The sequence below is a fragment of the Lissotriton vulgaris genome, chromosome 5 (assembly GCF_964263255.1).
Source record: "Lissotriton vulgaris chromosome 5, aLisVul1.2, whole genome shotgun sequence".
In the NCBI taxonomy this organism is placed as follows: Eukaryota; Metazoa; Chordata; class Amphibia; order Caudata; family Salamandridae; genus Lissotriton; species Lissotriton vulgaris.
The window spans coordinates 1356583067-1356605575 of NC_141693.1; positions in this window are offsets into that span (position 1 = coordinate 1356583067).

Below are 22509 nucleotides of genomic sequence, written 5' to 3' on the forward strand. Positions count from 1 at the left end.
ATATCCTTTGCACATGGGTAACTGAATAAAGTCAGCCTGCAGTCTGATAAAAGGACCGTCTGCCTTTCCAATTGTACTTTGTAACACTACTGTTCTCTTCCCAGGGTTAAACTGCTGAAAAATTAAACACCTCTGGCAAAGTGCATCTGCAATGTTCCTGAACTTCGAATTGTGCCATACTTCTTTGAAAACACGGACCATCGCATCCCTCCCTATGTGTGAGTCTCCGTGTATCAGTCTGGCCATTGGAGCAACCATACTATCTGGCAACACAGGCGTACCATCACTACAAGCAATGACACCATCTCTATTCCTGGGCCGGCAGCCATCTTTCTCCCATCTTTCCTGTTCTTCTGGTTCTGCTGCCATTTGCAACCCTTTCAGTTCCTCCCAAGTAGATACACTCTCAAACACCATAAGTTGGCAGCTGTTTCCGCCTCCCCACAATTTGATGTTTAATGACATTTTGTGTTGTGCACAATATTGGGCTATTTGGTCAGCATATCTATTTCCAGCTGTCACATCGTCATTTCCAGATTTGTGAGCAGCACATTTGACCACCGCCAATTCTTTGGGTAACTGGATTGCTTCCAGTAAGTTCTGTACCACTTTTCCATTTCTAATAGGGGTGCCTGAGGAAGTCATGAATTCTCTTTGCAGTCATAACTGGCCGAAGTCATGCACAACCCTTAACCATACTGGCCGTCAGTATATATGGTTACTCTTTTGTTTTTCCCTTGTTTACAGGCTCTTGCCAATGCAATCAATTCAGCTATCTGTGCAGATTTTATTTCACTTAAATAGGAGGCTTCGAGTGTCTTTTCCAGAGTGACTACAGCATAGGCAGCACTCAGACCCCCATCCTCATGTCTTAAACATGAGCCATACACAAACATTTCAAGGTCTTCTATTGGCAAGGCTGTTTCTTTTATATCAGGTCGAGGTTTAGTGCTATATTCAGTTAGGTCAATGCAATTATGCTCAATTTCACCCTCAATTTCTGCACTTTGGGTGTTTGGTAACAAGGTTGCTGGATTTAGTATGTTACATCGGGAAATTATCACATTTTCTGCACCTATAAGAATTCTCTCATACTTAGTCAGCCGACTGGGTGTGAGATACTGAGTCTTGGTTCTGGTCAGCAGAATCACAACTGAATGTGGAACATATACAGTTACAGGATGTCCCATAACAATGCTTTCACTTTGCTCTAGACTAGTGCAAGTTGCAGCTACTGCTTTCAGGCATCCAGGCAATCCAGCAGCCACTGGATCTAAAGTAGCCGAAAAATAGGCCACCGGACATCTGGTCAGACCATGTTCTTGTGTTAGGACTGAGAGTGCACAATTGTCTCGTGTATCACAAAACAGGTCAAAGTTTTTAGAATAGTCAGGCATTCCTAATGCAGGAGCTGAACACAGACAGTTTCGTAATTTTATTCCAGGATGTCATACTTTCATCATCCTATTCAACTGGATCTTTTGCTCCTTTCTTGGTCATCTTTATTAATGGTTTTGCTAGAACAGCAAATCCCACAATCTACTGTCTGCAGTATCCTACAACTCCTAGGAACATTCTAACTTCTTTTTGGGTTCTGGGTACCTCCATGTCTCGAATTATTCTAATTCTTTCTGAAGTGACTTTCCGGATACCTTTTTCTATCTGGTGCCCCAGATATTTCACTGAGTTTTTACAGAACTGTAATTTGTCAGGTGATGCTTTATGTCCTCCTTTGCCTAGATGATTCAACAATGCAATGGTATCAGTAACACAGTCGTTCCGACATTTAGCCGCTACCAAAAGGTCGTCTATGTACTGGACCAAAACTGATTCTCCAGGTAAGACTAATGATTCAAGGCATCTTTTCAAAATCTGATTAAAAATGGAAGGACTCTCTGTGTACCCTTGAGGAACACGATTCCAGACATAGACATGACTGTCAAATTCAAATGAAAAAAGAAATTTGCTGTCTGGATGCAATGGGATGGAGAAGAATGCGTGACATAAGTCAATAACGGTAAACCATTCCGCATTCCATGGAATTTGGTACAAGATCACTGCAGGGTTTGGCACAATAGGACAGCAAGGTACAACAATCTGGTTTACCTTTCGCAGGTCCTGCACTACCCTGTATTTTCCACTAGGCTTTTTAATTCCAATTATGGGTGAATTACAAGGACTGCTCATTACTTCATGTATAATGTTAGCTTCCAGCAATCTTTTTACTTCAATAGCAACTCCGGCTTTCACTTCTGCATTCATTTTATACTGTTTGATATTTGGGTAAACTGCATTTGACTTAATGGCTATTTTAACTGGGTCTACATTTGCCATTAATCCCACATCTCTCCCAGTGAAATCCCACACATCTGGTATCACTTTCTGTTGGAGTTCTTCAGGTAAGTCCTGTATTGTCAGTTTCTTTATTTCTGAGTCAGGCCTTAGTAACATTAATTTGTAAAGTCCATCTTCATCTGGGGTCTGAATTTCAACGCCTTTTGGTGTGCAAAAGATGGTGCAGTTCATTTTGCACAGCAAATCACGTCCCAGCAAATTCACAGGACTGGAGTCACAGATGACAAATCTGTGCATCTCTTTAAAGTTCCCTATAGAAATCTCCATTGGTTCAGTTACAGGAGTTCTAATTATCTGGTTTGACACGCCCACTACTTGGATAGCTTCTCCCGAGAGGGGTAGGTTAGGAACGTCTGCTGTTCTTACAGTAGAACGGGTAGCACCAGTGTCCAACAGAAAGGTGACGTCATTTCCTTCAACCTTTCCTTCAATGTATGGCCCTGTCTGGTCTACCGGTAAGGAGGCGCCAAGCACGCACTCCTCGTTCTCCCACCTCAGGCCCCGTCAGTATGGTTCATCACAGAGGAATGTATCATTCAACAGGAATTGCGAGGTTGCTGCATTTCTATCCTCCCTTCCTTCCCATACCTCGACCTCTTCATTCTGCTGAGCCTTGTGCCTAAAATTTTGCCTAGGAGCACGAGGCAACTGATTCTGTTTTACCTGTTGCTGGGTTTTTCGTCGCCCCTCATTCTGCACCTGTGGATTTAAATCATTATTTTTCAGGTTACCATGCTGCAACATTGGACACTCGTCTCTCCAGTGCCCTATCTGACCGCACCCATGGCAGGGGAACTTCTTCTTGGCCTCTTCACGACGTATTTTTACTCGGGGCTTCCCTCCTCCCCCAGAGTTGGTGTTTGGGTTATTATTATTCACATTACTTAACTGTTTTTCCTGTTGTTTGGCCAATTTCACCTGAGCCCACATCACCTTCTCCTTTAGGGGCCTTTCGCTTATTTTCCATCTCGTCCTCGCAGTACTTGGCGTACTACAGGACCTCATCTATGGGTTTTCCCTGCCAACAGATTTTATTGTCTCTAATCCACTGTGAGATTTCAGGCCTCAATCCCAACATAAATCGGTAAATGAAATGAGTCATATCCTTCATTTCAATGTTATCGATTCCACTGTAGGTCTTGAACACCTGCAACAGTCGCTCGTAATAGGAATGCACAGTCTCATCACGATTTTGGGTAGTTCTATCTATACGGGTCCAATCAGTTTCTTTAGCTGGCACTTTCTCTTTTAAGTATTGTATTACTTTATCATATTTTCTCATTACCTCCGGCGAGGGATCTCCGGTTCTGGAGTCTCTCTCATACTCTTCACTGGGCCAATCAACTGCAATTTTGCATTCTGTCCACAAATCTACAGGAACTACAATGTCAAAGAACCCATCCAGGTCCTTCAGGAGACATTTTTGGACCTTAACAAATCGCTCAACCTGCCTATACCATTCTACAGGTTTTTCTCTTAATTTTGGGAAATCGTTTGTGAATGACACAATATCCTGTCGGGACCATGGAACATGCACATATTTCCCACCTGGTACTTCTCTCATGGGATATAATTTTTCTGCCTTGTCAACTTCTTGTAGGACATATTCAAAGTCTTCGGTCGGGCCTTACTATCTTCCTTTTTCTTTGCCCACCTGGTTTTCCACTTTTCTAAGTACCCCCATTTCTGTAACAAATTCAACAATTCTTTTATCTGTACCTTTTTCCCTGACACATTCATGTTCTCCAGGTCTTTATCTGAAAATTCGGTTCTGTAAGGCTTTTGTAAGACTTTGGATTTGCTAACATCTATTCCCATACTGGCTGCAGTGTCCATTAGTTTTTCATGGACCACTCTGGTGTTTCGGGTAAGGCTTTTGCTTATAAACAGTAACTCCGCCTCATTAAGAGTGTTTAACCTGTCTAATCCCACATTTCCAGCTATAAGTTCCTCCATTTTTATTCTTAGTTTGTAGATATCTAAAGGTTTGGGCTGGGGAGTTCCTTTTCCATTTCTCGGGTCCATCGGTCTAATTCCTCCGGAGTTACTACTGTGGCACTCCGGGTCCCTGAAGCTGTTTCAATCAGGACTTCCTTTGCCCTAGTCTGAGGCCTCGTCTGGGGTATACTGCTTTCTGGTTCCCTTATGGGCAGATCCATTAGGGAAATCACAGATTCACATTTGCTTGCCTGATCATCAACGATGAGAGGCCCCTTCCTGGGCTGCGCTATGGCCGGAGAAATAACTGGAGTTCTCATACTAGTCTGTCTATCCCCATAAAGAGGGACAACAGGACCAATAGTTACTGGACTTGTCAGAGCTTCAGGACTGGGATTTATCTGTGCTATTGTCTGAATGAGCTCATTTCGCTGCTTTATCAAGGCTTCCTTTTCTCGTTCATGTAAAGCCCTTATCAACTGATGCATCATGTAATATTTGTGGAACTAAAGGTGGATACAGACTCGGGGCAGTTGGGACTGTCATAACTGGTCTTTCATCACCGAATGGTCTATAATTTGGGACAGTGGTATCAGGCCTACAAAATCCGTCCCTATTGGTTTGCCTATTACCTATACCGGTTGTATCTGTTTCACTGGCCCTTCTACTTCTAGGACGTCTGAAAAATGGGTTTTTGGTACTTAGGGACCTTGACTCCTCATCATAAGGGGGTGGATTTTTCATAAATAAATCCTCCAGATACTCATCTTCTGAATCACCTGCAGCCATCAGGTGTCGGGTTTTCTCTGTGCATTTTCTCCCACAGGTTCCTCTACCCCAAATACTGGAAACAGTCCCTCAACCATCATATTCTGTCTCCACTGTTTCATTTTTTTCTCCTTTGTTTCTCGCTGCAATTTTGGATACCATTTGCTTACTCCCTTATCCATTCGAGGTCTGTCTCGCTCTAGAGCCTCAATCTCCTATTCCTCTAAAGCCTCATATTGCGTTAATCTGGGTCTGGGGTGTAGGTCATTCATTCGGGTCCTCAAGTTAAACAGGATTCTACTATTAAAAGTACCATCGAGAGGAAACGCTAGGATTCCGTCATCTTCCGTATACTTTACCCAATTCTCCAACCATACACAGGTATGATACCCTTTGTCAAATATCATAAAGGATGCGGGAGTATTAGGTGGTGGAATGATTACACCCTCCCTAGTTCTGACAGGCTTGTCTTTCTTGAAATAATTCTTGATCTTTTCAGCAAATGACATTTTCCTCTTGCTTCCGTACATATTGTAAGGTCTACCTCTGAGCATCTGCTCCTTATGAAAACCTAGATTTTTCGGATCAGGTAAGTATTGGGGATACCACATACACCTCTCCAAGCTCAAATTGCGTAATTTTGTTTATAAACCTGCTTCCAATGCTAGCGCGTCTTTCAATTTTTCCAACAACCAATCAACACCAAGGCTGCAAATATCTTCGACCAATGGGTGCGTGGCCTTTTTCGCGAGACGCGGTCTCACGCTTCGGCACTCACCCCTCCCTTTATAATACTAGCTTCGTTACACACCCGCTGTTTCAACCAATACCAGTGCGGCACGGAGTGACGTCAGCGCAGCTTCGCGACCGACTCCCTCCTTCACAAGGTAACGGAAACTTCGAATTTTCTTAAAGTGCAAGTGCTCAATTTAGTTAACAACGTATAACATTCGCCATTGTGCTCGAGTGTCTAAAGAAAGAAAGTTTCACTGCAAGTAAACCTCTTCTGTCTACTTTTCATACACTACGGATAGACCCTTCTGCCTACCCTTCACACAAGCCTTAGAGAACCTGTTACTTCTTTTGACTCATCCACTCTTTCCGGGATATATACTAAGTCTAAAGTTTTCACCAATGTACTCTTTGGCTATCACTCAAGCTCCGATGAACCTACTACTCCTTCCTCGTGTGACCCTTACTAGGTAATATCACAACTGAAGTTTCATAAACGGACTCGTTGCTCCCATTTATTCAACTGTTCATTCAGAAAAGGTCTTAATTAGCGCTTCCGGTTCTACCTAACCATGCACTAATCTTCCTCGCAGCCAATGACCTCACAGCTTAAGTAGATTCTGCTCACCACCCGCTAGACTATTCCCCGGGGATTCCAGACAACATAGAACAATCACTAACAATTTGTTAATCACATATAATAATATAGCAGCATTTCATAAATATAATTTCAAAACATTTTATAACATTTTCAAAGCAATAATAAAAAAATTATTTTTAGCAGCAATAAAATCTTAGCAGCACATGTTATAGATTCACAGTTTATTCACAAAATATCTTATCTGCCTATCTTAACTAGTCCTAACCATACTCCTGCTACCAGAAAATTACTGATAGAGCGCGCAGGTCGCCCGACTCTTTATTTCACTAAATTGTACGCACTTTGGCCCATAACGTGTTTATCACTGTACTCTTGTGAATCGGGCGAGCTTACACATCACTATCAGTAATTCTTGTGTTTTCTTTACTATTGTTTCCCGTGTACCTGACTTACCAATCCTTGTCACAGGTACCTATGTTCCTGATGAATCAGGAGCTAGCAGGGGTAGGAGATAAGGCTAACCAGAATACCTTGTACATTTGAATAACGATTTATACTTTTGTAATAACCACAGACACCTGAAGGGTTTTCAAGACTTTATATAGTAAAAGTTAGGTGCCATATGCCATGAGAATAACGTTTATACAGATTAGAATATCAATAACTAGAATCAGGACTATAACTAACTATGAATGAGAGTGAGCACGATTGAGTGCGAGCAAGCTACAGGAAAAGGGTAACAAGGAACATGCTATTCAGTTTACAGGCTTATACTAAGGCAGGTAAAGTGGGAAAGAACATACTATTTAGTAGAGTTCTAGAATTCATCAGTGATTTAAAAACAGACCTTATCCTATCTACTAATTTAAGCATAGATTCTAAAGGAGGGTAAGAATAGATCACACTGAATAAGTAAACAGTTCAATAATATCCTACAGGTGGGGGAGAAATTGGAACATAACTAATAAAACAACTTGCATGTAAAATCCTTTGGAAAAGACAGGGAAAATAACATAGGCAATGATGCTTTACTTAAAGGAGGAAAGGAAAAAGAGTAAAGATAGACAGACACCCACAGATATATATTTACCTAGGACGGGAATGAGGACTAACCCTGGCCACAGGTCAGTTGGGAAAAAAGGCGAGAACAAGGACCCTCAAGGACTTAGGAAGCCAGTAGGTGAGCAGGTACAGCTCATGGACAGGTAGGACAGGATACCCCTCAGGATTTGGATCAGGACTGGGCTCATCAAAGGGTACGACCAACACCTGCAGCTTCGGATGCAACGCCTGCGCTACTCCCTCTCTGCATGGAATCTGCCAATAACCCCGATTGGGTTTTCGAATCTCCCAGCAAAGTGCTTCGCCAGCACTTAAAACTATTCCACCCCAGTGAGTTTATGGAAATTACGAACAGATGCTCCGCAGCTCTCTGTATCAATCACCTATAGAGTTCGTAGGGTCGGTGACAGGTCAGCTACTCGGACAAGTCGGACAATTTCTCTAGCTAAATCTAGGCTAGTTATGCTGTTTTCGGGTCAGTGGACCACCCACAAATGTTGCAAGTGGCAGGGTCCCTAACTTTGGATTGGACAAGTGAGGTGGTTAGGTCATTGTCACTACCTAGAATTTAGTGTTCCCACAATTAATATTCATTTTTCGTACCCACCCCTTACATTCCAGTTCCCATGGCATACGTGTAAAAGAGAACAATAGGACACACAGTGGACTAACAATTTTGTATCAATTTTAGGTGTAGTACAGCTTCTTCTCGCTGGGTCAGAGTGGAGGTTCCCAGGAGCATCTCAGCTTCTGCAGCCAGCTGGCTGAGTTCCACTGCTGCAAGACTAGGTTCTCTTATCACGTGGTCAGTTCCACTCAGACTTCCAAGATGGAGAGGCTCCCCACTCCCAGGCCCGCAGATACGCGGTACATGAAAAGTAAGCAAAAACAAATTAGGAACACAGAAAAAAATGATTACACTGAATACCGTGATTGGCTATATTACATCCCTTACTTTATAACATCTATAGCGTTAAGAGTTATGCAGAAATAGACATTTGTGCAATAGCAGCGATAGCAAGCAAGATGCATGTTAAAAACAAAGCGGCCATGTTTGCAATAATGCGCATGTGCGAAAAATCCCTCCAGAACTACGAGTGCGTCACATCACATGGGTATGACCGACGCATGCGCAGACTGAAATCCCGCATAGCAGCCACCAGTCAGTGTGCAAGCTTTGTTAGGATTAGAAAACACATAAGCAAGCGTCTCTGGGACACCTGCGTGTAGTGTGAAAGTGCGATATTAATAACAGAACAGGTTGGTAAATAACGTTATTGATTATGCGAGGTTCTTGATTTCAAGCAAGTCCTTGCTCCATCAGAATCACTAATTAAAATAAGGTGGTATTTTGTAAAGCTCGAACTAGTCACCCCTAAGGGTCTCAGGCTCTGGGGCTATCAAGGAGATTAAGTGAGCTATTGCCCAGAGTCACATGGTGCTGAGCTGATCTGCCACTGGCGCTGGGGCTCAAACCATGAGCCCTACTCTCCGGAGTCAGCCGCTCTGGCCCTGCGACACAGCTCTCCCACTTCCCAAGAGCAGACAGGTCTCCTAATTGGTGAGTACCTGTACTTTTATATGTCCATTTAAAGCTCTGGAGGTCGTGAGGCATATTATATTATTTAAAGGGCTTAGAAGTGTAATATTATGTGTCACATATATTCTCCTGCTGAAAATATACTTAAATCTTAAGATACATACCCTTTTTCTAAAGCATTGCAACCCTTTCGGGTTAATATATGTTGTATTGTCAAAAAGTTCAAATGTCACAGATTGTGCCACATAATTTAATTTTAGTTGCACAGTATACAACAGGTTTTGCTTTTTCCAGCATATTAATTACCTTTGGTTGCAACATAATGTTGACAACTCCATTTGTCTTCTATTCCACTCCAGTGGCCTTGCGTGAGACCTTCACAAACATTTATTAGAACATTGGAATGTTGGGAGCTCCATTGCAGACAATGGATTGCTCCCTGCTTCTACGGTCAGAGCAACATTCCAATGTTCTACAAAGGCTTCTCGAAGTTTGAGGGGATTGATATCCCCTCGAGCTTCAAGAATCCTTTGTTTAATTTGTTAGAACATTCTGCCCTCTAGTGGCAGAATATTCTAATAGCCTTATAGCCCTTCGTAGCAGGGCTATACCGGCTATTAAAGTCCTGCTGTCTCGTTAAAGTCCCTCGCCTTCAGCTCAGGCCTTTAACGATTCAGCGGGCCTTTAATAGCCGGTATAGCCCGCTCCGGCGGGCTATAAGGCTATATTAATTCAGACTGCAGTTTATCTTAACATTGTATGGGTGGATGTGCTCCAATGTGAAAAGTGTAGCTCGACAGACATAACACAATCTTTTCAATTGTGTGATGTTGGCAGGATGTCCCAATGACTTAAATGTTTTCTCTGTAAAATAGTAGGTTGCAAGTGAGATTCAAAGCAAGGTCAGCTCAGCCTTTCATTCTACAGAAGGATGATAAATTTGGAAATGTACAATGTTTAGACATCAGTATTTATACTTTTTTTGCTATAGATGCAGCCACACCAATGTTTACTTTATGGTTAAATGGGGATTTTATTGATGTAATACTGAACAAGTAAGATGTGAAGAGTGAGGGCTCATCAAAAGGGAAAATATGACAACACATGCCATCGGAACGCAAGTGCTGTTACACCGCATTACCATAGCAACGCAAACATTTACCATGCATATGTATTACAATGCATGCCTTTACAACAAATGTCATTACAATAGCATGATTGGTAAAGGCATATGCGTGATTTAATCTATGTTTAAAAATATATAACTATTTTACAGGTAAGTATAAATGCTAATATATATATATATATATATATATATATATATATATATATATATATATATATATATATATATATATTCACTGAAAAAACCATAGGTTATAGACCATATATAGTTAGGAATTAGCATTTACAAAACCTTGAAAATTCACTGAAAAAACCATAGGTTATAGACCATATATAGTTAGGGATTAGCATTCACAAAACCTTATTTTACTCGCACAAAACCAATGAAATTCCATATATAGTTAGTTGCACTAACTATATATTTCGCGCACCCGAAATCCACTGCTGATGATGTCACATATTACATCATTCATGACATGGTCAGTGACATCACTGATGACATCACTGATGACATCTCAAATGACATCACTGATGACATCACTGATGACATATCAAATGACATCACTGATGACATCACTAATGACATCTCAAATGACATCTCATTTGACATCATTGATCACATCACTGATGACATAATTCTTGTGCTAATACGATGAACTTCTTCAGACTCTAATATAACCTTAGATACACTCAGTGTATACAGACACTCACACACTGTCACTCATCCATGGAGTTACTCACACACCTAGTCAGTCATGCAAAGAAACAATCTCACCTCCATTTCCTCAACTATACATTTATACACACCTTACTTATTCAAACATATAGTAACACATATTTACTCTCTTATACAATCCCTGATACAAGTTCACAATGATCCTTACAGTCACTCACACATTCACTGGCTCTCATGCACAGTTATTTATATATGCCAACTCTCACATGTACTGTGTTTTACATATGTACTTACTATGACATGTAGCATTCAGATATCCATTCACTCATCAATACACTCATGCACACAGTCAACCGCCCATGAAGCTGTTTCCACATGCACTCTTGAACTCATACACCTAGTGAATCAACTGCTCACACATCTCTGCACAGAGTCACACACCTCCCAGCCACCCCCACACACACTCAATCTCCCATACAAATACTTGAGCAACCAATCAATAACACATATAGCCTCTCGTATAGCTAATGATCAACACATGCAGCAGTTTACACCACAACAGACATACTGATGCACACATTCAGACAGTTTAGTCACTAACCCATGCATTTAGTATGACACATTTATTCACTCACTCATAGTCAGTTACGCACCTACTAAATCCTTCATCCAGACACTTATACATCCACTCATTCTTCAATATGTAAAACATATTTAAACTTTACAGAAACACACAGTCACTGGATGATGTCATCAGTGATGTCATTTGAGATGTCATCAGTGATGTCATCAGTGATGTCACTGACCATGTCATGAATGATGTAATATGTGACATCATCAGCAGTGGATTGCGGGTGCGTGAAATATATAGTTAGTGCAACTAACTATATATGGAATTTCATTGGTTTTGTGCGAGTAAAATAAGGTTTTGGGAATGCTAATCCCTAACTATACATGGTCTATAACCTATGGTTTTTTCAGTGAATTTTCAAGGTTTTGTAAATGCTAATTCCTAACTATATATGGTCTATAACCTATGGTTTTTTCAGTGAATTTCAATGTTTTTTTAATAGCAAATATCAAAAGCTGTAAAATGTATTATTATTCTAATTCAAAAATATATTTTATATTTTTGTAATATTATTTTTATATTTATTTGTTAGCTTAATATGGTTCCGCGACCCGGTCCGCGAACCGGTAAACGTTCCATTAGCGCAACCACCGCGTTCGAAAACGACATCGTGACGCGTCGCGTAAGCGCGAAGTATCGCGTTACCGCGTAATGCGTCTTATGACGTCCCGCGTTAGCGCACCCGGAACCGTTCTGGGACGCGAACCGAGGCGCGAAGCGCAGCTACCCGGAAGCAATCCGGGGCGCGTAGCGGGACGCGTAACGTAAGCGTAACAGGTCATGTGACTTGAAAATAACACTTTTTATTGGTTGATTTCACTTTTGGTTTCTGAATGATGTAAAGCTAGGTCATGTGACCTAAAAATGACACTTTTCATTGGTTTACAACATTTTCTTTTCCAAAATGATGAAAGCCCCCTCCTATTTTTCTCACTCTGACTTTCAACTTTGTGAGAGGAAGAACTATTTTCATTATTGGAAGATGGCTTCAATTGTAGCTGCAGCTGGTGGACCCCCACCACCACCACAACCTCCTAGGAAGGATGGACCACCTCCCCAATTTATTCCCAACCCTGAAGAAGAGGAGGAAGAAGAAGAACAAGATGTACATCAAATAGAATTTTTCCCTGAAGAGCCCCGGAAATCACACCGCAAGGACAATTTTATTTGGGAGTTTTTTTCATTTCCTGCAGGCCAAAAAAAGGTGAATGCACGTTATGTTACATGCCTGATATGTAAAGAACCTCTGTCTCGAGGCACGGATAAAAAGTATAGCTTTGGTAACTATACTATGCATCGCCACATGCAAAGGTGGCATCCAATAAATTATAGTATGGCGGAGGTGCGTAACCTACGTGAAAATCCACCAACTCTTGTGGCCACCACCTCAACCCATGAAAGTCTTTCGGGACCAGAGGCGAGGGAGACGGTCCCCACTATTCAACCTAATTTTCAACATATCAAGCTGGTGTGCATTTATTGTGGGGGTTTGCTTTGTTACGGCGAGATGAGCGTAACATTAATGAACAGAGCATATGAAAATCACAAGTGCTCAAAACGCCCCAGAAAGTGATTTTTTTTTTTTGCTCCTGTTGAGACATTTCTAATGCCTGTTTTTCGTTCTTCCCCCTGAAAAAAACCCAAAGAAATATAAAACCTTTCAAAAAATAAAAAAAAACTATAAAAATGTTCAGAAAAATAATAAAAAAAATATAAAACAACAAAAATAATTAAAAAAAAGTTCTTTTCAGAACTACCTCCCCTTTACAAGAAATTGCTAGAATGTTTAGCATTCTGGCAACCTCTATTTCATTTGATTCGCTTCCCGGTTCGCGCGCCGGTACGCGAACCGGAAGCGAACTAAAAAAAAAATTTAAAAAAAAAAGAAGAGTAAGTAAACAGAGAGTAATGTTAAAAGAAAGACAAATAGAGGGAGTAACACACAGATACTGTTGAAAGAGGAACTGAGAAAAGGAGTGGAAAGAGTAGTATAAGTAAATAATAGAAAAAGAAATAAGGGAAGTAGCAAAGGCAGGAAACTGAGGGTTAAAGAAATGAAGCAGTGGAACTAATAAAAGTTAAATGTGATAGAGATGTAACGTAAACAGTACTAAACACTTACCTTATAATTTTCGTTAATTTAGTCACTTGTTATTTTTATACTTTTAATCTGTGTAAGAAAGAACAAAAATGTTTTAATTAATAGAAGGTAGTAAAAGATGAGTGAGCATGAGACAAGATGAATACATATTAAAAATCACAATTCAAAGTACAAAATTACTTAAACATATTTAATGGTTTATTTTTGCTGTTCTCAGAATATATCAAATTTCACTGAAAACAGTGAGTTGAAGGTATTCATCAAAAAACAGCGGGGAAAAAAAAACACAATCAAAATGATTGTGTTTAAAAAACCCATAAAATATAATCAATCTGAAATCAGAACTCCTCAAAAGTAACTTACTTTCTCTTACGTCAAAGGATGTCCTATGAACAGCTTATACTCTGTTGTGCTGTTACTATTTTCTGCCCGACACTTTCTGAAAGATAAGCTCCATCATTTAAAGAAAAATGAGACATACAAAGCAATTTAAAACAGCACACTAAATTACAGCAACACCTACAATTATTATAATCCAGTTACCTACCCTAAATTCTCACTTCTGAAAACAAGTCAAAAGGCAACATTGCTTCATACTAAAATGGTAATCATTGACGAAAGACTAGCCTTTTTTATATTTCAAATAAGCTGTGTATTATCCTGATGTTGGCAAAGGACCATCATAACATATAATAGCTGCAGTTACAAATGTTCTTCCTGAAATCGATGACTATGTAGCCAAAACATTTTTAATTAGACTTGACAACTTATTTTCATCCAGTTTATGTAGTTGAAATTGTAAAATGACATTTCACCCATAAGTTTCTATAAATAATGTGGACAGCATTGCAGACTTACATTTCCTCTACTCCTTGTTTTGATCTACTGCTTGAATTAGCCTATTAACACAAACAGTTTTCGCTCTGTACTACAATTATCCACAAGGCCATATAGAGTAGGAGCCATTATAACCTCTTGAAATTCCTCAGAACAAATCCCGAGATTCTTTCCCTAAAATTTTGGTTTTAAAAACACCAGGTAAGAATTTTTAAGGTCAAAAGGCAATTATTTTGGAAAATTAAAACAGAATCATTGCAGAATGACCAGCCGTTTCTAGACTTTAAATAAGCTGTGTAATGTCCTGATGTTGTTGAAGGACCGTCATGATATATAATTGCTGCAGTTACAAAAGTCCTTCCTGATATTGACAACTGCGAAGCCAAATTTTTTTAATTAAAGTTGTCAATTTTGTTCCATCAGGCCTACATCGTTGGAACATTAAAATGACATACTGGCCATATGTTCGTATAAATAATGTGGACAGCATTGCTGACTTACATTGGCTACACTCCATGTTGTGATCGGCTGATTTTACTAGCTTATTAAAGGACACTGATTTACTGTCTGGCAAAGTTAAATATATAAATCTTTCTGAGTCTACACTACTAGTACTTGATAGCCTACAGTTCTCGCGGTCATGCTGCCATTGATAAGAAAGGCCAAACAGGTGATCTACATCTACACCTTCATCTTGTAATACATCAAGCATATACATTAAAAACTCTTGACAATCTTGCTGAATATTTTGAGAGAATTGCGTTTGACCTGAACATATATCTAACAGATTTCGAATTTCAGACACACTTTCGATTTTTGTTCTATCAGTGCTACATTTCTCTAACACAGAATTCAACAAGCAGCAAAAACTTTGATCCGAATTGATCATAATCTGTTCTTTTAAAGTTTCTAGAGAAAAGACAACATTAACAACTACATTAGCATAGCAGTTGACACCAGAACTGTTTTCAAATTGAAAACCAACAACATCTTCAACAGAATCCTTTTTCTTTCTGCTTATAATTTCAGGTTCATCGACTTTTTGTCTTTTTGTTACAACCTCCCGACTATTGGTCATATTTCTTCCTTTCCGGCCTACCACACGTTTCTCAAACAAAGAATATTGAGGCAAATGTGGCGCATACTCTTTTCTTAACCTATTGTATTCCTTAACACAATCTAGATCCGCACAAATGTTTGTGACATCACACTCAATCAAGTACAATCCCGATAAAGTTCTGACTCGTGACAATGCCACATATGCCATACCCTCCTTGAACACAGAACTGCCAATATTCACCAATGCACTGTCTACACTTAAACCTTGCGATTTATGGATTGTCACCGCATATGCCAAGCAAACAGGAAACTGCTTACGGTGAACATATAAGTCTTTTACAAGCAAAAACCTAGCTGTGCAACGACCAATTAGCTGTACTTCCTCAATGCCATCAAATTTAATTTTTAAAAATTCAATTCCATCTCTATTTCTGTATTTCTCAAAATCAACAACATTACCCATTGATCCATTTACCAGACCTCTTTCAACATGTAAATTCCTTCTTAAAATTATACGACAATTTAAGCACACATTCAGAGTCTTTTCAAAACCTGCAGTTTTAGATATAGTCTTCTCTAATGAATCCAATTTAGATTTCAAATTCTCAGACAAAATAATTGTTGCTCTCATATGCTCTTCTCTGTCAATAGCTTCCAGTTTCACAATCTCTTGGTTTTCTAAATGCAACATTTTGTTGTTGAAGATGGCACATTCTGCAAGAGTTGGCATCAAACATATTCCAGATTTCTTCTCAGTAATTTTCCGAAAAATATTCTCAGGCACAACGTCTTCTTCTGGATACAAATTTGACAGTAATCGTGCATGTAAAGCTTCTTTCCCATGCTCGGTCACTTTTCCAATTCTAACATCTTGTAGAATATTCTTATAACCTTCATCCTTCGCTTGACGCATATTTTCACGCAGTTCAGCATAATTTTAAGTTTAACCATATATTGACGTTGCCAATACTCCCTAGGCACTTCCTGGTATCTTCATGCGTGAGCATTTTGAACACAGGTTGTCCTTTCACTGGTGTCAGCTGCAGAAGATCACCGAAAACAATGATGTGTTTGCCACCAAATAACACATCATACTCTGTTTTGAGAACTTCTTGCATTCTCAAATGCACAAAGGCAAGCATGACATTGGAAACCATGCTTACTTCATCAATGATAACAAGTTTCATTTTCCTCAAGACACTTGAAACTTCACAACAAGCATCTCCAGATAACTTGTGGTATTGTAATTTGTTATCATGCTCCACTGGCAGCATCAGTAGACGATGCAAAGTAATACCTTTAATGTTATGTGTTGCCAGTCCAGTTGGAGCAGTGACAACACAAGACAGCGATGACTCAGTCCTTTTCTGCAAATAACATGAAATTGCTTTAATGAGGAAACTTTTTCCAGTTCCCGCTTCTCCACTCACGTACAGTCGGACAGTCTTCAACGACGTACATGAGCACTCTTTCTTCTCATGACTTAATCCATGATCAATTTGGTTGGTAACTTCGTCATATATTTTCCTCTGCTCTTCTAAGTTAACCGCATCCTCCTGAGCATGTGCCATGGCTCTTTCCACTTCAATCATAGCAGTGGCAGCTTCATTTTCGATAACTGGTTCTCCTAGTGGATCCTGACTCAATAAAACAGAACTCTGACTGTCCTGAGAACTACCTCTAGCAATCTCGGCTGCAATCGTTGCTTCCTTCTCGATTTCCGCATTCAACATTTCTCGATATTTGGGAAAAACAGGACATTCTATGGTCTCTTTGGCTGCATTGAAAGAGTCTTCGTAACAGAGAAAATCTCCAAGCAGTTCTTCTTCTGCACGCCAAGGCTTGAAAAGTAGCAAAAGAGCTAAATGGAAAAACTCTTTTCTTTCAGGAGATTCACCACTCAATTTTCGATGATTTACCAATTGGCATTTTCTTTGCTTGACCAGACATCCCTCACTTCCAATTACAGCATACACTCCTTTATCAATATCTTATTTGATGTTCCTTTTGAATATGTAATTTTGTAGAACCTCATACAGACAAACATTATCGAGGTGACTGCTTCTATTTGGATAATATGTATCCAACGTGTTGGTCTTCAAAATATCTGTACTGTTTGGCTCCTTTTCCGCCAAATACTCAATTTCCCGTACAGGTTTCAGAACTCGATTACGCGTTGCAGCAAGACCAAGACTCACCCAAATGATACTCCTGGATTTGGCATAAAGACTTGCTGAAGACAACCGGTCAGAACATTCGTAAGCTCCGATTTCTCGATGCGACAACATCTTCAGACTGAAACTGTACAACTTCTTACTGAGGCTCTTTTCATGGGAAATGTCCTCCCACATATCCTTCAATTCTGTCTTTTCTTTTTTGGTGATGTAAGATGTCACATACCGAGCCACAGCCATACAGTTATCAGCCACAAACTGTATATCCATGTTAGCATTCCACATGGACAAAATCACTGGGTTGTAGTCGTTGATATACTTGGACTCTTCGTTCCTTTTCAAATTGTATGTATTTTTGGGTGATTTCCTCGTCACATTATGTCGCAGAGAAGACATCAAATTGTTCACTCTTCCTTTATATATCACCGATCGTGGAAATCCAAAATGACATTTTGTATAGTACTTGTTCTTGTTTCTAAATTTACGACGACAGTACTTTCCACAACGATGGATTTGAAACCGTAAAACTTGTTCTCTTAGACTTTTGTCTTCCTTTGTCTTTGGAACAGCACATGTAGAATACTGTTCTATGAAACGCATCACTAAGTCATCTGGATCTGTTCCAAATTTGGGAGCATCTTTGATCCACAGCAGCATATGTATATGAGGAGCACCTCTTGCTTGGTACTCCTTTCTCCAGAAGAAATCCAACACCTCTCCAAGAGGTAGATTTTTCTTGTTCATGATGAAAGACATCATAGCTTCAACTCTATGATTGAAGTACCTGCATACATTCACTGGATCCAAAGAGCACAGTTCTCCGGGTGTCTTGAATTCGATATTTTCAATGTTTCCATTTGCCTCTCGTAGAAATTCAAGTAAGTCTTCCCAGCCATACTCGGCACAGCTGAGAGTGAGGAACCATGTGGGAGTTCCTAAGTTCCTCAGCATACATTTTAAATCACCATGACGACAGTACCAGTACTCATTAGTACCACGCTGACACGCCATGAGATTAATCAGGTGAGAATCCAGAATACCATCTTGCACATTGACTTTATCCATAAAGTCACTTGCCGAGATGTTTTGCATCTGTACACCACTTTTCAAGATGTGGTTCACTGCATATGACAGTCCAGACAGATCGCTTTCAAACAGTAGATGAAACAAAATGCATTGACGAAACCTAGGATCTTCTGCATACAATCGTAAAGTCCGGTATTCAGAAGCAGGAATTTGATCAGGTCGCTCATCATATCTTCCTCCTTGACCTGTTGGAAATAGCTGTGGGAAACACCAAACTTCCAAACTTTCCTCCCAAACACTAATGGGACTCCCTTTGGCTTGTTTCATTTGAAACAACTCAATAGCATTCCCCATGACTTCCTTAGAATGCAAAGGATGAACACTATAATGTTCATATATTTCTTCATTTTTAGAGGGTTCTACTTTTTCAATTTGACCAGCACACAAACCGCTATCCTCTTCTTCATTTACTTCCTCTTCTGCAACATATACATTCTTGTAGTACTTATTGTTTTTCTTCAAATACAATGTTGCCTTTTTGACTTTCCTAACATCCACTAAATCTTGCCATATTTTCTTACTCTTTGTCGGAACCCCATTAACTAAGATAACCAGAGGTTCCTCTTCCACTTTCTCTACTCCAATTGTATTAATATTTTTTTAAAATCTAGAGGCAAATAAACAACTCTTCCGTTTAATCCTCTCTGTAAATCTGATGGAGGCAATTTCCCTGTCTTTGGCTCCATTCTTACAATAGCCTGAAAGGGATGCACACTTTGAATCAAAATAGATTTATAAGTATTTAAATCCTTCAATTCAGAAGGAATGTCAACCAATTCCAGATTATTATGAACCGCTCTCGCAGGCATCCGGTTTTGATTTAATTTGTTACAACAATAAGTACACACACGTTGATCCAAACCCAAATCAAAACAATTTTCTACCATCAAGTATGTTGCAAAATCCTTCCATTCACTATTATTTTCCCTTTCACTTTTCGCATATAAATCCACTAACTTAGTCTGATTCTTATAATAAGTGCGTCGACAACACACACAAGTGAAATTAGGCCTCTCACTTGATTTCACCTGAAACGTGGCAATTTCCATTTGAAAATTATCTGCACTAGAAACCTGTAAATCAATCAATCAATCAATCAATGACACTTATATAGCGCGCTACATACCCGTAGGGTCTCAAGGCGCTGGGGGGGGGGGTGCCGCTACTGCTCGAACAGCCAGGTATTCAGCTTCATCCTGAAGGAGAAGTGGTCTTGGGTCAGGCGCAGGTCGGTCGGGAGGGAGTTCCAGGTCTTGGCGGCCAGGTAGGAGAAGGACCTTCCTCCTGTAGTCGCTCTTCGGATGCGGGGGACGGCGGCGAGGGCGTGGTTGGCTGATCGGAGGTGGCGTTTGGGAGCGTAGAAGTTGATCCGGTTGTTGAGGTAGCTCGGGCCTTGGTCGTGTAGGGCTTTGTGTGCGTGGGTGAGGAGGCGGAAGGTGATTCTTTTGTTGACGGGGAGCCAGTGAAGGTCTCTCAGATGTCCGGAGATGTGGCTGGTTCGTGGGATGTCGAGGATGAGTCTGGCTGAGGCGTTCTGGATCCGCTGGAGTCTCTTCTGGAGCTTGGCGGTGGTACCGGCGTAGAGGGCGTTGCCGTAGTCCAGTCGGCTGGTGACGAGGGCCTGGGTGACGGTCTTCCTGGTCTCGGTGGGGATCCACCAGAAGATCTTCCGTAGCATGCGTAGGATGTTGAAGCACGCCGAGGAGACGTTGTTGACTTGCCTGGTCATGGAGAGGGAGGAGTCCAGGATGAAGCCCAGGTTGCGTGCATGGTCTGTCGGTTTGGGTGCGGTGCCCAGGGCGGGAGGCCACCAGGAGTCGTCCCAGGCGGAGGGTGAAGAGCCCAGGATGAGGACCTCCGTCTTGTCAGAGTTCAGTTTCAGGCGGCTGGTCGTCATCCACTCGGCTACTTCTTTCATCCCTTCGTGCAGGTTGGCTCTGGCGGAGGCGGGGTCGTTGGTCAGGGAGAGGATCAGCTGGGTGTCGTCGGCGTAGGAGATTATGCTGAGGTTGTGTTTGCATGCGATGGCCGCGAGGGGGCTCATGTAGACGTTGAAGAGGGTGGGGCTCAGAGATGATCCTTGAGGGACGCCGCAGATGACTTCGGAGGCCTCTGACTTGTACGGTGGTAGGCGGACTCTCTGTGTTCTTCCGTCGAGGAAGGAGATGATCCATTCCAGCGCCTTGTCCTGGATTCCGATGTTGCTGAGGCGCTGTACTAGGGTGCGGTGGCAGACAGTGTCGAATGCCGCAGAGAGGTCTAGGAGGATGAGGGCCGCTGTTTCTCCGTTGTCCATCAGGGCTCGGATGTCATCGGTGGCGGCGATGAGGGTGGTCTCGGTGCTGTGATTGGCTCGGAAGCCGGACTGTGAGGGGTCGAGGGATCCATTCGTCTCGAGGAAGGCGGCCATCTGCTTGTTGACGGTCTTCTCAATGACTTTGGCTGGAAACGGGAGGAGCGAGATGGGGCGGTAGTTCTTGAGTTCGGTGGGGTCCGCTGTTGGTTTCTTGAGTAGAGCACTGAGTTCGGCGTGCTTCCAGCTCTCAGGGAAGGTGGGGGTGTTGAAGGATGTGTTGATGATGTCTCACAGGTGGGGTGCGATGACAGCGTCGGCCTTGTTGAAGACGTGGTGAGGGCAGGGGTCGGTCGGTGATCCGGAGTGGATGGAGTTCATCGTGCGGATGGTGTCTTCGGTGCTGATCGGGGTCCAGGCGTGGAGGGTGGTGGTGGGGGGTGGTTGTTCGGTCATGGTGTGCGTTGGTTGGTTGTTGAAGCTGTTGTGTATGTCCGCGATCTTGTTGTGGAAGTATGAAGCGAGGGAGTTGCAGAGGTCTTGCGATGGGGTGATGTCGTTGTTTCCTGCGCAGGGGTTGGAGAGCTCTTTCACGATGTTGAAGAGTTCCTTGCAGTTGTGTGCGTTGTTGTCCAACCGGTCCTTGAATGCTGTTTTCTTGGCAGCACGGATCAGTTGGTGGTGCTTCCGGGTGGCAAGCTTGAAGGAGGTCCTGTTGTCCGGTGTAGGTTCCCTTTTCCAGACTTTCTCGAGGGCTCGGCAGTTCTTCTTGGAGCTCTTGAGTTCGTCGGTGAACCACGGGGCTTTCTTGCTGCCGGGTCTGCTGGGCGGGGTCCTCAGCAGGGCGAGCTCGTCCGCGCAGATGCTGATCCACTTCGTGAGGTTGTCGGCGGCCTGGCTGGGGTTCGCTGAGCTGGCAGGAGGGTGCTGGCTCAGGGAGGTGGCGAGCTGGTCTGCTGTGATCTTGTTCCAGCTTCTGCGGGCGGCCTGTTGCTGGTGGTGGTGGGTCGTCGTTCTCTTGAAGGTGAAGTGGACGCAGCTGTGGTCCGTCCATTGAAGCTCTGTGGCGTGGCTGAAGTCGATGTCTGTGCTGGAAGAGAAGACTGCGTCCACTAGCTTCCACATTACCTTCTTCTTCTGGGTCAATTTCAACATTCTCCTCTTTACTTGTAAAGTAACAAAACTCAATTTCTTCACAAATATTCTTCACATCTACTTCAGAACCATGCAAAAGAGCAGTGCATAATTGTTTAAGCATAATTGCTGGACTCTTACCATAATACAACATTCTAACTAATTTCCTCACTTTACTATGATGCACTGCTAGCATCCTGAAATGATGAAAAACACTCTGGCATACTCTCCTGGAAAGACAAGCCAGTGAATGACCATTCAAACCTGTCACTTCTCTCACTCTGCAAGGATCTAATTCTTGCAGCAATTTTATTTTCTGTTTTAAACTTTTCTTATGAAATGTCCGTACAAAATCACAAAGCAAATTGATGGAATGCTGTTGCACACTGCAAATAGA